The following is a 17,905-nucleotide window of genomic DNA, read 5'->3' on the forward strand; positions in this document are numbered from 1 at the left end:
TGGAGAGCGATCTTGCTCGCGAGGCGGACGATGAATATGGCTCACTCGCGAGGCGAGACAAGCCACTCGCGGAGGCGAGCGATGAATGTCTGTACGGGCAGATTGCAGTTTTTCTCAAAAATTCACCCAATCTCATTGTTCTAACCTTAAAACTGATTCTAAACATCAACCTATGAATCTTCTAAGGTCTGTACACAGTTTTTGCACCAATCCCACATGTTTTCATTAATTAATCGTCAATCTACAACTTTTAACCCTAATCCCAAATTCTAAAATTAATCAGAACCTTTCCTAAAACAGAATCAGAATTATATAGACTATAACTATTGAGAGTTAGCCTCACCCTTACCTTGAATTGATGAACAAGCTCTACGAAAATCAGATTTATCCCTCTTGGCTCTCCTCTTGGTTTTTCTCCCAAAACTCTGTTGTACGTGATGAGTAATTTAATATCTATTTTTATATGTTATTTAGTTTAGTTTTAAATAGATTTTATTTTATTTTATATTAGTATTATTTCCTTTTTGAGTTAGTTTACAACAAATTGCATTTTATTATATTTCAAGAACGAATATTGGATGGATTGAGTCTTGGAGCAAAAGAAAGGGACTTGGAGCTGATTTAGTACGAAAATACGAAGATTCAGAGACAAAAATATGTCTCCCCAAAGTCAGAAGCTTGGCACGGCCCGTGCTAGCATTGGCACGGCCGTGCCACCCTCTAGAGTCACTTTTGCTGCTTTTGCTTAGATTTTAAGCTACTCTATTTTAGCCCGCAGTTTCTTGTGGAACATTCCAGTAATGTAATTGCTTAGATTTTAAGTCGAATGTATGCTATAAATAGAGTAGCTATCCATCACAAATATTCATCTTTTCTTGGAATTCAATAAGTGACAATTGTCTTTCTAATAAAAGTTCTTTTCTTTTCTTTTACTTTCTTGTCATTTACTTTTATGCTTTCTTTCTTCTTCCCCATGTCTGTGATGAACATGAGTGAGTAGACTTCTCTTTGTCTTGGGATTGTTGGATAAGTCTAAATGACATAATCCTAATCAAACCAAACTCTAAGCCTTAATCTTATGTAACCATAATTTCTTATCTAAATTCACCACTTTAACATGGATCAACCATTATAAAACTGTGGAAACGAAAGTGGAGGGTTTGATAATTGTTTATCCATTATCTCAAATATCAATTCATAAAACGAAAGTGGAGCTTTGATATTCGAACAAGTGAATTTAGACAAGGATTGCAAAGGCAGCGAAATAGTCTTTGCAATCTTTGAGACATATAGTTTCGATCTTCAAGGGAACTAATAATGATCAAGTCAACGCAATAGGCTTGGTTGTTAGAGGAACCAAAATCTAATAGTAATCAAGTCAGCGAAATAGGCTTGGTTGCTAGAGGAACAAAAGAGAAACTGTCTTGAGAAATTAGGTCTAACATAAAGTTATAAGCTTATAGTTTGGTTTGTGAAGGACTTGTTATTTAGATGAACCAATGATCCCAAGACTCCTTTTTATATTATTATATTTCAATCGTTTGAAAACCCCAACTTACAACTTGTTTCTCCTCTAATCATCATCAAAGGTTAATTGAATTAAACTACTCCCTGTCGGAATGATACTCTTTTCATATTACTTCGGTAAGACCGTGCACTTGCGGTTTTATCTCATCAAGTTTTTGGCGCCGCTGCCGGGGAGTAAACTAATTTAATTAACTCTTTCTTTGTGATTAGAACTCCTTCTTCTCCCTCTTGTCTTCTACTTCTTTCTTTCTTTGTGTTACCATTAACTTCTTGGGTTCTCGATTTCTTATGCAAAGAAGTAAAAGTCTCGGAAAATTTATTCCTGAGATTGAAAGATATTTGCAAAAGAAAAAGAGAGAGGCACAAAATAATATTGTTATGGCTGAACGCACTCTCAAAGAGTATGCTACTCCTTCAACGGAAGAGCCAGAAGCTATTATCGTGTACCCGACGGTTGAGGGTAACAATTTCGAGATCAAGCCTGCACTATTCAATTTGGTGCAGCAAAATCAGTTTTCTGGATCACCCACTGAGGATCCAAATCTCCATATTTCTTCCTTCCTTATACTCAGTGGCACTATAAAAGAGAACCAAGAAGTCGTGAGACTCTATCTCTTTCCCTTTTCCTTAAGGGATAGAGCTAGTGCTTGGTTCCATTCCTTAGAAGTCGGTTCCATCACTTCATGGGATCAAATGAGGCGAGCATTCCTTGCCTGATTCTTTCCTCCCTCTAATACCGCCAAGCTAAGAGACCAAATCACACGGTTCAGCCAAAAAGATGGGGAGTCTCTCTATGATGCGTGGGAGCGTTTCAAGGAAATGCTTAGAATTTGTCCCCACCATGGTTTAGAAAAGTGGCTCATAGTCCACACTCTTTATAATGGCCTAACTTATACTACTAAGATGTCTGTTGATGCAGCTGCAGGGGGAGCACTAATGAATAAGAACTACACGGAGGATTATGCTTTGATTGAAGATATGGCTCAAAATCACTACCAATGGACCAACGAAAGAGCCATCATCGCCTCTACACCCTCTAAAAAGGAGGCAGGTATTTACGAGGTCTCTGATTAAGATCACCTTGCTGCTAAGGTCGATGCATTAACTCAAAAATTTGAAAAACTTAATGTTAATGCTATCACACCTTCTCCTACATCTCCTCCTTGTGAAATCTGTGGTATATTTGGTCATATTGGAGTTGATTGTCAGTTAGGTAATGCTACTAATAGTATTGAGCAATTGAACTATGCTCAATACAACCAAGGAACGAGGCCAAATCAAAACTTTTACAAAAACCCTCAAGGTTCCTATGGGCAAGTAGCACCACCTGGCTATACAAACAACCAGAGGCCGGCTCAGAAATCAAGTTTGGAAATTTTGTTGGAAAATTGCATGATGAATCAAAATAAACAACTTCAAGAACTGAAAAACCAAACAGGATTTCTGAACGACTCTCTCTCCAAACTCACTACCAAGGTTGATTCTATCGCCACACACACCAAAATGCTTGAGACCCAAATCTCCCAAGTGGCCCAACAAGTGGCCACCTCTTCTCAAACACCGGGAGTCTTTCCCGGTCAGACCGAAACAAACCCCAAAGCTCATGTCAATGCTATTTCTTGTGGGGGTAGTAAGTTAGAATAGACCGTTGCTAAAGCCAAAAGTATTAAGGGAGAGAGTGTTAGGCTTCTGGGTAAGAAAGATGTGATAGAAAGTGAGAAACCGCTTGATAAGAACAAAGCCCTTTCCCCATTAAGGCTTACTAAGCTTAACTTGGAGGCTCAATTCGAAAAGTTTGTCAACACCCTTAAAAAGATCTGCATTAAGATTCTCCTTGCGGAAGCTTTGTCTCGAATGCCTCTATATGCCAAGTTTATAAAAGAAATTTTTTCAAAGAAAAAGGCTATAGACCACAAAGAGACAATAGCTTTGACTAGGGAAAGTAGTGCAATCATCAAGAAGCAACCCCAAAAGCTTAGAGATCCAGATAGTTTTGCCATCCCTTGTGTGATAGGGAAAGAAACCGTAGACAAAGCCTTGTGTGACTTAGGAGCTAGTGTTTGTTTGTTGCCTCTATCCCTCTTTAAAAAGATGGAAATAGGAGAGTTGAAACCTACCGAGATGACATTGAAGTTAGCAGATCGTTCTATTATCCCCATAGTTGGATACGTTGAGGACATCCCCGTTAAGATAGAAGGGATATACATCAGGACTGACTTTGTGGTTGTTGACATCGAGGAAGACCATGATTGCCCTATGATTCTAGGAAGACCCTTCCTCGCCACTGGGGGTGTTATAGTTGATGTTAAGAATTGTAGGATAGTTTTTCAAGTGAGTGATGATATGGTAGGATTTGAGTTCGAGAATGTTATGAAAGGGCTCGCCCTTTATTATTACAATATGATTAAAGAACATGATGTGAAAGAACACTTTTTAGCGTCATCTACACAATACGATCTCTTTGATCCTTTCTAATGGACACTTTCTAACGTCAAGCTAATGACTATAAAGAAGCGCTTCGTGGGAGGCAACCTACGCATTTAACCACTTTTGTTTGTTTCTTTTTTGTTATTTTAAGTTGTTTTGTAGAAAATTGTCCGAGTATGATTCAAGAAAACGGAAAATTTTGAAGCCCCGTAGTCTAGAACCTTGGCACGGCCCGTGCTCACACTGATGTAAAAGTTCTTTTCTTTTCTTTTACTTTCTTGTCATTTACTTTTATGTTTTCTCTCTTCTTCCCCATGTCTACGATGAACATGAGTGAGTAGACTTCTCTCTATCTTGGGATTGTTGGATAAGTCTAAATGACATAATCCTAATCAAACCAAACTCTAAGCCTTAATCTTATGTAACCCTAATTTCTTATCTAAATTCACCGCATTAACATGGATCAACCATTATAAAACTGTGGAAACGAAAGTGGAGGGTTTGATAATTGTTTATCCATTATCTCAAATATCAATTCATAAAACAAAAGTGGAGCTTTGATATTCGAACAAGTGAATTTAGACAAGGATTGCAAAAGCAGCGAAATAATCTTTGCAATCTTTGAGACATATAGTTTCGATCTTCAAGGGAACTAATAATGATCAAGTCAGCGAAATAGGCTTGGTTGTTAGAGGAACCAAAATCTAATAGTAATCAAGTGAGCGAAATAGGCTTGGTTGCTCGAGGAACAAAAGAGAAATTGTCTTGAGAAATTAGGTCTAACATAAAGTTATAAGCTTATAGTTTGGTTTGTGAAAGACTTGTTATTTAGATGAACCAATGATCCCAAGGCTCCTTTTTATATTATTATCTTTCAATCGTTTGAAAACCGCAACTTACAACTTGTTTCTCCTCTAATCATCATCAAAGGTTAATTGAATTAAACTACTCCCTGTCGGAACGATACTCTTTTCATACTACTTCGGTAAGACCGTGCACTTGCGGTTTTATCTCATCAGTACGTGAAAACTGCTTCTAACTTCTATTTTTCTAATTTTCTCAATAAATATAACCTCCCAATATTTAATTAACTCCCACTTAATTCACTTAATTATCAATTAACCCCAAAACTCCAATTAAATCCTAATCCTCACTTATTCTATTAAATAATAAAAATAGTCATTTAATAAAATACACCACACCACAAAATCAACATAAATCATTTAAAATCATATAAAAGACTAAAAATAATAAAATAACAATTAGGGCGTTACAATAAGGATATGCTCATAGTTTCTAGAAAAACCTGCAGCATCAAATAAGTGTAGAAAATATTTCTTTCAAAAAAAAAAGAAAGAGGATAGAAATGAAATTGGTGCGATGCATTTTTGTAGATGGAATTTGTTAGGTTAAATAATTGAAACCTAATAAAGCAAATGAGCGGGAAAAAAATTAGGTTAAATTGTTGCAGACCTAACAAAATTAATAAATAAGGATAATTATTATTTTTTAATAAAGCCAATAGAAATGTTGTCTCCGTGAGCTTAGCTCAGTTGGTAGGGACATTGCATAATTTATGCAGGGGTCGGGGTTCAAACGCTGGACACCCCACTTCTTCACAATTAATTGTGCGAGCTCCAGCCACTAGGCTACTAGACCAAAAAAAAATGTTAGATAACGGGAAGAAACCGAAACATCCCAAAACTAGGTTACACCCAATAGAAACTCTCATCATCTACCGCCTTTCATAATTATAGAAAGAATAATGATATTTTTACGATTATTTTGGGACAAATTTTTTCTTCTCTTTTCTTTTTGATCAAAACTAATAGAAAAAAAATAAGGGAGTAAAAACACTATAAGAGTATGAGAAATAAAATCGTTCTAAAATGGTGGTACACATAATTTTTTTAGAAAATAAAATTATTTTCCTGAAAATTGTATTTAATATCTTTACAATTTAAAAATTAATCTATTTTCCCTAAAAAAAATTATAATAATCTATTTAGAATTGGTGAGTGCTAGCCACTCCTTCTAGTACCTAGGCTCTACGGGTATTCATAGATGAGGTTGAATCTCTTTTAAACTGCTCACACTCAAATTCAAGAATCTCTTCCCACAACTATGAGTTCCAAATTCCTATAAGAGAATTCAACATATGATCCACTTTCGAACTAGAAGTGTGAGTGGTTTGAGTCTTACATTGTCTATAAATGAATAAAATGTTGGATATATAAAAGAAATGATCCTTATAGTTAATATCCTAAGATCTCGTTTAATGCTTATGATAGAGAGACATGATATGATAAATCTATTATATCCTGATTAAATCTTTCGTTTGATGCAACAAGAGACATGGTAACTTAACCTATTATGACTTGACCATGTAATTTTTATGTTGGAATACATTAATATTAATGTAAAAGTAATTCTTACAAATTCATGTTTTTTGGATACGTTTGCTCAAAATTGGTTTTGACTACATATTTAGTAAACTGAGTTTACATATCTATTTAAAATTAGATTGCATTTGCTATATAACTATTTAAATATATGTTGCCTTATTAATTTAATTATTTATAGATTAGTATAAAATTTAAATTAAAATGCATATTGCATTAGAATTTTTCTGTATTGATATAACTAGTTAAATTTAAATAAGAAATATTATATTAATTAATAGATTAGTTCAAATGTTTTTTTTAATAAAAATATTCTGTCAAAAAAATGGGTAAAATAACTATTAAATTTTAATTTTTTACCTAATAAAATTTTGTTCGGAAAATGGGCCGGTTGTGTATAATAACAAAATGAATGGGCTTTTATATCATTGGTCCATCATTCCTAACCTTAGAATATTGTTTTTTGAATTCTGGTCATTACTCAAATGGTTCTTCTCATTCCTAAAATAAAAGTTCAAAATACTCCTCTGCATGTTAACTCATACTACGTGACTTAAATCACGCAAAAAAAAAAAAAAAAAAACACAGTAAAACCCAGCGTGAGCTCACGCTGGTTTTGTGGCCATGTTAAGATCTGTATATCAGCACACATAACAAGTTACATTACATACTCCCTGTCCCACTTTTCCCTATTTCATCTCATCACGTTTTACATTCAATTCAATGTGCACTCCCACTTTTTATTATTAATTAATTAGTTAATTTCTAATACCATCGTCCCAAAAGAAAATGTATTGTTATTCACAAAATAGACAAACCAAACCCACTTACACAATTGGATTCAATCTCATCCTTATCCAAAACCCTTCCCAATGTCCTTTCCAATAAATGAATATTCAATCACTATTGCTTTTTCATCAAGCCAAAAAAACAGTATGAAACAAAACCAGCGTGAGTTGAGTTTTAGTGTTTTTTTTTTCGTGACTGAAGTCACGCAGCGTGAGTTAATTCACCCTGCATGAGTTAACATGCGTAGGGATATTTTAGACTTTTATTTTGGGAATGAACGGAATCATTTGAATAATGAGCAGAATTCTTGTTTTTTTTTTCTTTCTTCCCAATGCCATTTGTTTTCCCACCTCAAACTCCCTCAAATAATCTCAACGTGAGTAAAATCACGTTCAGTAGCACCAACGTGAGTTAAGACATGCTGAACCAACAAGAGTTAAGTCACGTTCGGTAGCCAACATTAGTTAACTTACGCTGCGTTCTGTTATACATCATATCAACAATCTGTTATGTCATTTCATTAATATGTTAGTTAACTTATGTTGTGTTCTATTATGCATCTATCAACAATCTGTTATGCCATTTCATTTATAAAAGAACAAGTGCAATTTTGAGAACTCAAACGTGCGATTTTAAGAGAACTCACGAACGACGACGACGTGAGGAACATGTTCTCGACATTTGGTCAAAACAAACATGTTCCTGACAATCTAGATGGATGCTTCGTTGCAGAGATCACCTGAAGATATTCTCAAGAGTTTGATTTAGCCAGATGAAGAAGTTTAGATAGTATTATTATGTAATGTCGTTCTTTTATTGGATTTTAGTTTAATTCTTATTAGTTTGCTAAAGATGTTGATATTGATTCAGCCACATTTTGTATTCTACTGAATCAACTATATAGGTTTTCACATCGAATTCCTTCATATAAGATGAGTGTGATGTGATGTGTTCTCTTCATTCTTTTGAGTTTTTAAAGAGACTAGCAAACTTTTACACTAAAGACACTTCAATGCCAACATTTTCGAAAAATTTCCATGAATTTAATTTTAACCCAACATGATGATGATGATACAACATCCTTAGAGAAAACATAATGTAATGTAACACAACGCTTTGTTTATTGCCCGATTTGAACGAAGATGAACTAAATAATTTTGTGTACTTGTGAATTTTTATGTTATGATTTATTTTGGACCATGCTTTTTTAAGATTTAGGGAATATTTTTCAAAAAATTAACATAAGGTATTGTCAGTGAATAAATGAACATAACATATTCTAGAAAATGCACGTTTAGGGGCTTAAAAAAACGGGTGTAGCTTCCCTCCATTTAACAAGTCTCCATTTAACCCTGTTCACATAATAGATGTATGACACGTGGAAAAAATACAACCAAAGGCTAGGATTAAATGTTTAAAATGAATGAAAAGCAAAACACACACTGGCCCGTCATAATATTCCTAAGAACCTAAAAGACCTTCAAAAGGGTTTCCTAGACCCCTCAAAAAGGCTTTAAGCACCCTTAAAAAGAGCCCAAAGGCCCAAGGCGCGTATTTCTCATAGCGCCGCCTTACTAACCTCTAGAACTTTCTAGAAACCGCCCAAAATACACAAATACCCCTATTACTTGGAGACTAAGCAACCAAAACCCAAGCCCATAGAAGGCTATAAATACCTCCCTTGAGAACACTCTCAGGTATCTAATAATCAGTAAAAAACCCTAGCATACGATTCTTAACCCTAGAATCCTTACTGTACTTTTTCTGCAAGTACACACACGTTTCCTTCTTCTTATTTCCTCTTATCATCATCATCACCACCATACCTCTCCACCATCCACCGACGACGACCACTAGCCTCTCCCTCCATCCACTGATATTCTCCCCCATCTACTCCACACACCTCCCCACACTACTTAACACTCTCTTCTCCCCACTTTCCACCTCCCGCCGCAATAAAAACAACCTCGTCCTCTACGACTCCGCCACTTCTGGAAACACTACCATCTCCTATGTCGACTATCTTGTTTCCCGAACTAGTAGGTTGTTTTCGTATTAATAGGTTGTTTTAAGTTGTAGAACCTATATGGCTTCAAAAGGATGAAACAACGGCGACAAAGGTCATGACGGAGAGACGGAAGGTCGAAGAAGATGGGGAAGAACATATTTAGATAGAGGGAGAGGGGTGGAGTTCGCTCCGGAACAGAAGATATCTCCTACGGTGGTGCTGGTTTCATCGCCGCACTTCACGTGTTCGAAAAACTCTAGCATTACAGATCTCCCGATGGTGTCTAATTGGAGGATATAATTTGATAAATTCACTAATAATTTTATTGATTATGTGCAATTATTTTAGAAGGAGGGAAGAGTGTCGCCTCTTGGATTGCCGATGAAGGGTTGCGGTGGTAGAGGAGGCGAGAAGAAAGAGGGAGAGGAGTGGAGGAGATGATGCGATAAGATGGATCATCCTATTATTGTATCAAGTCATCATGAGTTACCTAAAACCAAGTCAAGTTAACTCAGGTAACTCACGTTGGATATCAACATGAGTTAACTCATGATGGCTCTACAGTTAACTAATGTTGGGGTTATTTTATGAAGTTTGTGGTGGGAATGTGCAAAACTAAATGAGAAAAAAGAGCAATTTTCCAAACCTTACGACACTTTTGCAAACATGAAATCAGGGCATCATAACGATATACAGATCTGCAAATTTCATCTGGAAAGGGTGCAAGATTGAAATTGAGACACTTTTATAGAATTGTAGCTTCAATCATAACCAATTTCGGAGGAGTATAGTTATGACAAAACCAAATATGAAGATATTGTGTGTTTTCCAAAGGCAATTGTTTCAATTATGGGACGATCATTTTTTTTTATTACAAAGGTAATTGTTTCAATATGTGCATCAAACACATGATATGATAAATGTTTATCTTGTATGTATCTTATTATGTCTTCATCCAGCTTTATATACTATATCGTTTCTATCATATCCTGCCTATCAAACAAATCATAAGATTTTGGATGGAGATGTTGTATCTCCCACTCTTTGTGGTTGTAGATAACTTGGCCTCTAGTTTCTTCTACGTCCCCCAGACTCCCATAATAGGTAGCATCAAAGCCTTTGGTAAGACTTAGTAAGGGAACATGATTGGATCCTGTGTTGGACCATATTATAGGAGGGGGGAACTCACACTTGAGTAGTAGCTTCAGTTTCGTGAGTTATAAAAAGTATATTTTAGGAAATGTTATGGCTTACCGCAATGTAAATTATTTTAGTGCAGTGAAGTTTGACATAGAGAAATTTGATGGAAAGTCAATTTTTGGCTCGTAGAAAATGCAAGTCAATGATGTGATGATACAATTAGAATTACACAAGGTACTGAAAGGAAATATTTCCAACATGGACAAAGAGAAGTGTGAAGAACTAGATTTGAGAGCTTCGAGTATAACTCCCATATCTCTGGCTAAGAATATTCTTGCGAATGTTCTTGGTAGGTCGTCATCCAAGGAGCTTTTGGAGAACTTGAAGGGATATATCAAACAAAGAGTATCTCAAATCATTTGTGTTGATGAAGGAGAAGTTTCATAGCTTACGCATGGATGAAAATAGGAAAATAAATATAAACTTTAATAATTTCCATAATTTTGACAAAAATGGTATTTTATATATAGGGACGAAGATAGTATAAAATAATTTTAAAAAAAGAAAAATGACATGGCTACCACATTATATGACATTTATGTCCATGTCACTTAATTGAATGCCAAATCAACCAAAATTAGGGGTTAAATTCAATAGGGGACTAAATGTATGCAATTAAATATGAGGACTAAAATTGCAATAAAAAAATAAGGGGACACTTATTACAGATTTACTAAAATAGAGGGACCAAAAATGCAATTAAGCCTATTTTAAATTGATTCTCGCTCTATTCTCGTCAATATGGTCAAGAGTGATCATACTAACTACTACCTCCGTCCCTAATTATAGGGTCCTTTTGAAAAAATAATGAGAATTAAGATAGTGAATATTTGTATTAGATATGTTTGTAATTACTATTGTTTTTACAATTTTATCTTTTAAGAGAGAGAGTTGGATTATGTTTTCAACATGTTATTTATTGTTGATTGAAGAAAAAAATGTGTAATAAATAAGGGCATATATGTAAAGAAATAATTAATGTAGTTGAAAATAGCAAAGGGGTCTTATAAAAAGAGACAAAAAAAAATTTCTCAAAAGGGTCTTATAATTAGGGACGGAGGTAGTATATTACATGCTCTTACTTAATGAAATTCTAGATGTGTTTCACAGTCATAACTAGACCAACTATATTGTTTTTTTTTTTAAGGACCATTATTGTTATTGATTATGTTTCCTCTCATAGACATTGTCTTATAATCTAATGCTCCTGAATGTTCTCATTCCCAACCTTTGAGTTCATAATGTTCAGCCTCCATTACAAAAAAACGGCAAAATAATTCTTAAGACACCCAAGATCCATTCTACCTCCAAAGAGATAGATATAAAGAGAGTAAAATAAAAGATGAGATGGATTATTGATATATGATAGGAAGAGATAAAATAAATGTTGAATAACCGTATACAAAATACAGGTGTACAAATTTAATTGAAAAAAAAAGAGTCACTATTTTTTCTCTCTCTATTTCTCTTTTCATATCATATCACAAACATATAACTTAAGTCACATCTAAGTCAACGTTTAACATATCCATTTTCCGGTAAGATAATTATTGATATGAAAAACAATATTTTTAAAATATATATCTTCAATCATAAATACATTTTTATTCGATTGTGCATGACCATACTCCTAGATTAATGTAAGAGGAACCAGTATAACTGTTTTGTATCTGCACTTACTCTGTCTGCCTGTCTGTCTGTCTTTGTGTTAATTTTTGATGACTCATTTATTATTTATTTAAATATGTTATTTAGTTTTGTTTTAATTAGATTTAAGTTTATTTTATATTTATATTATTTCCTTTTTGAACTATTTTACTTTAATTGCATATTGTTATATTTTAGGAACGAATATTTGATGGATTGAGTCTTGGAGCAAAAGAAAGGAATTTGAAGTTGATTCGGTACGAAAATACGAAGATTTGGAGACAAAATATGTCTCCCCCAAAGTCAGAAGCTTGGCACGGCCCGTGCTAGCATTGGCACGGCCGTGCCACCCTCCAGAGTCACTTTTGCTGCTTTTACTTAGATTTTAAGCTACTCTATTTTTAGCCCGCAGTTTCTTGTGGAACATTCTAGTAATGTAATTGCTTAGATTTTAAGTCGATTGTATGTTATAAATAGAGTAGCTAGCCATCACAAATATTCATCTTTTCTTCGAATTCAATATGTGACAATTGTCTTTCTAATAAAAGTTATTTTCTTTTCCTTTACTTTCTTGTTATTTACTTTTATGCTTTCTCTCTTCTTCTCCATGTCTACGATGATCATTAGTGAGTAGACTTCTCTTGTCTTGGGATTATTGGATAAGTCTAAATGACATAATCCTAATCAAACCAAGCTCTTAAACCTTAATCTTATGTAACCCTAATTTCTAATCTAAATTTACCGCTTTAACATGAATTAACCATTATCAAACTGTGGAAACGAAAGTGGAGGGTTTGATAATTGTTAATTCATCATCTCAAATATCAATTCATAAAACGAAAGTGGTGTTTTGATATTCGAACAAGTGAATTTAGACAAAGATTGTAAAGGCAGCGAAATAGTATTTACAATCTTTGAGACAAATAGTTTCGAACTTCAAGGATTCTAAATTGTGATCAAGTCAGCGAAATAGGCTTGGTTGCAACTTAGGACCAAAATCTAATAGTAATCAAGTCAGCGAAATAGGCTTGGTTGCTAGAGGAACAAAAGAGAAACTGTCTTTAGAAGATAGGTCTAACATAATGTTATAAGTTTAATAGTTTGGTTTGTGAAGGACTTGTCAATTAGATGAACCAATAATCTCAAGGCTTTTATCTTTTCTTTTATTTTCTTTTAAAATCCAACTTTTTATCTAAAACTCTTTCATCTAATCATTATTAAAAGTTACTTGAATTCATAACTCCCTGTCGGAACGATACTCTATTTTTACTACTTCGGTAAGACCGTGCACTTGCGGTTTTATCTCATCAGTTTTACACCGCTGCTATCAGACTCTGAACAACTTTAGAATCTGAGTTAGAGTCTGAATAACTTCAGAATATGACCAGTGATTAAACACTTAGAAATTTTGAAAAAACTAACATAATTCAATCCCCTTCTTGTATTTTTGTCACCTTCAGACTCTTCAGAGAGCTTATCAGGTTCTCCAAGCTAAGTCTGTTTAAGTATTTTGCTTCCTATATAGATGTAACCTTTGGGCTCCACTTGGCAGAAAGACTCCTCAAAATCTTCTTGACATGATCAGGTGTTGTATAGCTCTTGGTCAAAACTTGAAGGCCTGATACCAAGGTCTGAAACCTTGAGGACATGGTTTTATTGTCTTCATCTTCCTTCATTATGAAGAGATCATAATGTTGGACCAACATGTTAGTCTTAACTTCTTTTATTTGTTGGATTCCCTCGTAGGTAGAGTACAATGATTCAAAGATAGCTTTAGAAGTGGGTTTATCAACAATTTTGGTGTATTCTGAATGAGATCGAACTTCAACCAAAATCCCACGAACTTTGTGGTGCTTTCTATAAATATTTCGATGATCCTCAAATATACTCTTTCTATCCACCACTGTACCGTTAGGATCTACACAAATGATATGGCTATACATCTTACTTTTCACACAAAAAAATGTGTAGCATCTCCATTGAAAGAGGGAGGTCTGGTTGAATTGTTTCTCAAAGGTGGAAACAATAAAGTTGTAATCATAAGCCATAACATTTTTATCAAAAGGTGGAAACAATATTTTTCTCAAAATATTTTTTGTGACATGGTTAAGTGCAAAAGTAATAAACCAAGCGCTCTAATGCCATTTGAAGGTGAGGAAAAATAGAAGAAAGATGTTGAATTGTGTTTGCTTTTTGAAACTTTTTCTAAGTGTTTGTTAAAAACGATGCAGAGTATGAAGTAAAACAAAGTTTGTTCATAGTCTGAACCATAGTTGGATGCAACGGTATAACATCTAACACAGAGAGATAAAAATAGAAGACACAAAGGAATTATACTGATTCCTCTCACAAACCAAGAGTAGCCCAATGATCTTGTACTTCCAAGGTATTTCACTATAATCTTAAAGATTATAAATTTGTCAAGCACACAGGAAAAATACTTCCTTTGCACAATCACACAAGAAAAAAACTTCTAGAAGCTAACTTAATCAAATAAAAGATTATTGGTTCTTACACTTATATACACTCAGAGGTGTAATACAATAAAGTTTAGATGGACTCTGAGACGTATTAATTTCTAAGACATGAAAGTTTGTAAGAAATTCTCTAAGTGCTTGTGCGCTATTGATTTTGATAGAATAAGGGCACTAGTAAAATTTAGAGTATTGTCTTAATTTCTTCAACTCTCCAAGTCTTTATATAGGGATTCCTTGAGAAGCTTGATTAGAGACGTTGGAATATTGTCTGATTTGATTAATGTCGTTGAGTAGTCATTCAAAATTCCTCTGCTTCAATTAGAATGATTTGTTTCATTCCCTTTGTCCTTGAATTTCTTTGTTTGTTTTTGCACTTGATTAGAAGGCGAAAAAATTATTTTTAAGAGTCTGATAACGACCTTCTAATACTGAAGTGTCTTCAGATGCTTCACTTCTTTAGATGCTTCTGAATAAAATCCTTCTTCTGATCCACAAGTTGACTTTCTGGTTGACCTTTCTTCAGATCTTGTACCAAGTATACATCTTCTCACTTGCTTTAGATGCTCTTGTACATGTTATGAGTGTTGATGTGTATTAGAACCTGACTTTAAAGTCATAATTTAATTCTATAGTCCTGTACACTTGAACACACATTAGTATATGCAATTGTTCTTTTATATTTTGTCATCATCAAAACTTCCGAGGTATTATATAAAACCCACTTTAGTTCAACATTTTTCTCTGTCTTTTTGAGTATTTTCTTCATGAAATATGTCTTTGGACTTGGAATAGAATTTCTCCTCTTTGTAATGTCTTCATATGCCTTTTGAATCTTCATTAATTGTCTTCCCAAATTCTTTTAAGATGCTTTGCTTTGCCGATTTGCATGATTTTGCCTTGAATTACCTCAAAAACACCTGGAAACTACTTGGTTCTGAGAAAACTAGAATTACATACATGACTCAAAATGAAAACATTAAAAAATGTATTGAAAATCATAGACAACTATTCTAAAACTCCTCTAGAAATGGATTAAAACCTAAATAAAATGACTGAAAATATGCTAATTATAATGTAAGATGACATGTCATCTATGTTTTGAAGAGATAAAAAGAAAAATAAAGTGTAGAATAACTGTGTAAAAAATAAAGGCGTACAAATTTAATTGAAAAAAATAAAAATCAATGCTTATATTTGCACACCTCAAATTTCTATACATCTATTCGACTGTTATGAATAAATGAAAATATGATGTAGATGTCCATTGTCCCTAAACCTTCTATATCCCTTAACTACTATGACTAAATGACTTTGTTTATTCCTATTGATATTTAGTACTCTCATGACTCTTCATGTAATTGTAAGTTACAACTTTTATATCCTATAAATAGGACCTACATTACTATGTAAAGTATACACTTATGAAGAGAATAATACAAAATGCTTTCATCTTCTTCTTCATCTTCTTCTTTGATCTTGTGCTTTTAGTTTATTTCTTAACACATTTATTTTCTCTCTATTTCTATTTTCATATCATATCACAAATATATCACTTATATTACATCTAAGTCAGTTTAACATTGCCGGTAAAAAAACACTATTGATATGCAAAACAATATTTAAAAAATATATCCCTTCAATCTTAAACACATTTTTATTTTTTATTTTTTTATTACAAAGACCTTAAGTCCAAAATACTTTTTTTTTAACAAGTCAAAATGGAATTTATATTAACTCATAAAAAGTGATTCACCTGACACAAGGTGTGCAAAAGAGAACTACCCATTAAAATACACGGTGAAGAGTCTCTTTCCAAAAAAATATCAACAGTGCAAAATACATTTTAATTTCTGTTTATACTTAAAAATGAAGGAAGTGCATACTATACTGAAAAATGGAGGAAGTGCATACCAAAAAATGATACACGTTTTATTTTTTGAGGCCTAAAATGATACACGTTATTACCTTAATTACATTACATGTCTATAAAAAAAGTAGCAAGAGACAAAAGCAGTGTAGTATATGCCTGCCTAAGAATCCTTAAATTACTCTAACTAGTTTCCTCCGAAAAAATAAAAAACATTTTTAGCGTCCTAGAAACAACATTATTACTCTCACTTTTTCTCTCCTGTCTCTTTCTAATTAGTTTTCCTGTCTCTTACAAAAGTCATATATTCATAGCCTCCAAGTAGGCAAACCAGCTGGCTCATTATACTTCTAAAATATCTAACTTATTACTATCCCTCCCTGTAATATTTTTGCTTCAGTCCCAACCCTACCATGCTTTACCTATATTATTGTACTATATATAGAAATCTACTATATATCTAACATGTGGTTCTAAGAGAGGAACTCGGTTGTGTGTCCTTGTACATAATCCAAGTATGTTTCCTTAGGTGCAAAAATCATGTGGTAGATTGGAGTTTAGTTGAATATGGATATAGATATGGATAGGTCAATTAGTTGAGTTATGCTTAAAATGAGTTGGATGTTATGAGTATAAACTCGAATGTAAGAGAAAAACACTCTCATATCTAGTTTAAAAGTTCTACAAAGGATAATTTCTAATTGATTTTGATAATATAAGAATTTTTACCTTTACCATGCATTAAAATTATTTTCGTAAAATAATACTCCCTTCGATCTTATTTATAACATTTGGGTCAACAAAATGTGATGTATGCAGTTAAAAATTTGGAGCAAATAATCAATTTTTGATGACTTAAATATCTCTTATAATAGAACCAGACAAGAGTATATTAAGTATATCACTTGCTTTTTTTTTTTTTTAATGAAAAATGTTAATATGTGCTTTGAGGACACATGTTAAAGAACTAAATCTAAAAATTGTTTTGAAATTATTATTTATTTAGATTTTTTTTTTAGGGATATTTATTTAGATTTATTATTTATTAAGAAGTATAATTTATTTGTAGAATTCTTAACACATGTTGGCAAGCACCATTTTTAATATTGGTAGCCTGTATTTTCAAATGGCTATAATAAATGTGGTCAATGAAGTTTGACCTAAGATTCAAAGAGAGTGAAACAAGTTCCATTCTTAAGTTCGACCGTCGAAGTGAAGTCCAGAAGACATGCTGATCGAAGAGGATGGTTCGACAGAGTGCATAAGATATCGAAGGAAGACTGGCATCGAAAGGAGGAGTTGTGTGGCGGTTTCTCGTCGAATAGACGTTACTTGAAATTCAAATAGGTCTGTAGCGGGTCACAATTCAACCATACTGAAAACTTACGCTCAAAATGCCCTCCGAACTTGAAAATTTATATTTTTTTTCGTATACTTGACTCAAAAGATATTAAAGGAAAATAATTAACAAAGTGGTTGATATCCTTGTAAAAAAAATGTATAATTATAATATTTTTCAGCTTAGCTAGATGTTTAAAATGATATGCTTTGTTTTATAAAT

General features: G+C 33.4%; 1 non-coding gene across 1 annotated transcript; it reads right to left on the minus strand.

Annotated features, from left to right (window-relative positions):
• Positions 1–2,268: 2,268 nt before the first annotated feature.
• On the minus strand, positions 2,269–2,375 carry LOC120576246 (small nucleolar RNA R71). The gene has a single exon (XR_005642323.1). It is a non-coding gene; the product is annotated as a small nucleolar RNA R71 (small nucleolar RNA).
• Positions 2,376–17,905: the final 15,530 nt, after the last annotated feature.

This window comes from Medicago truncatula, chromosome 6, assembly GCF_003473485.1.
Source record: "Medicago truncatula cultivar Jemalong A17 chromosome 6, MtrunA17r5.0-ANR, whole genome shotgun sequence".
Taxonomy (NCBI): Eukaryota; Viridiplantae; Streptophyta; class Magnoliopsida; order Fabales; family Fabaceae; genus Medicago; species Medicago truncatula.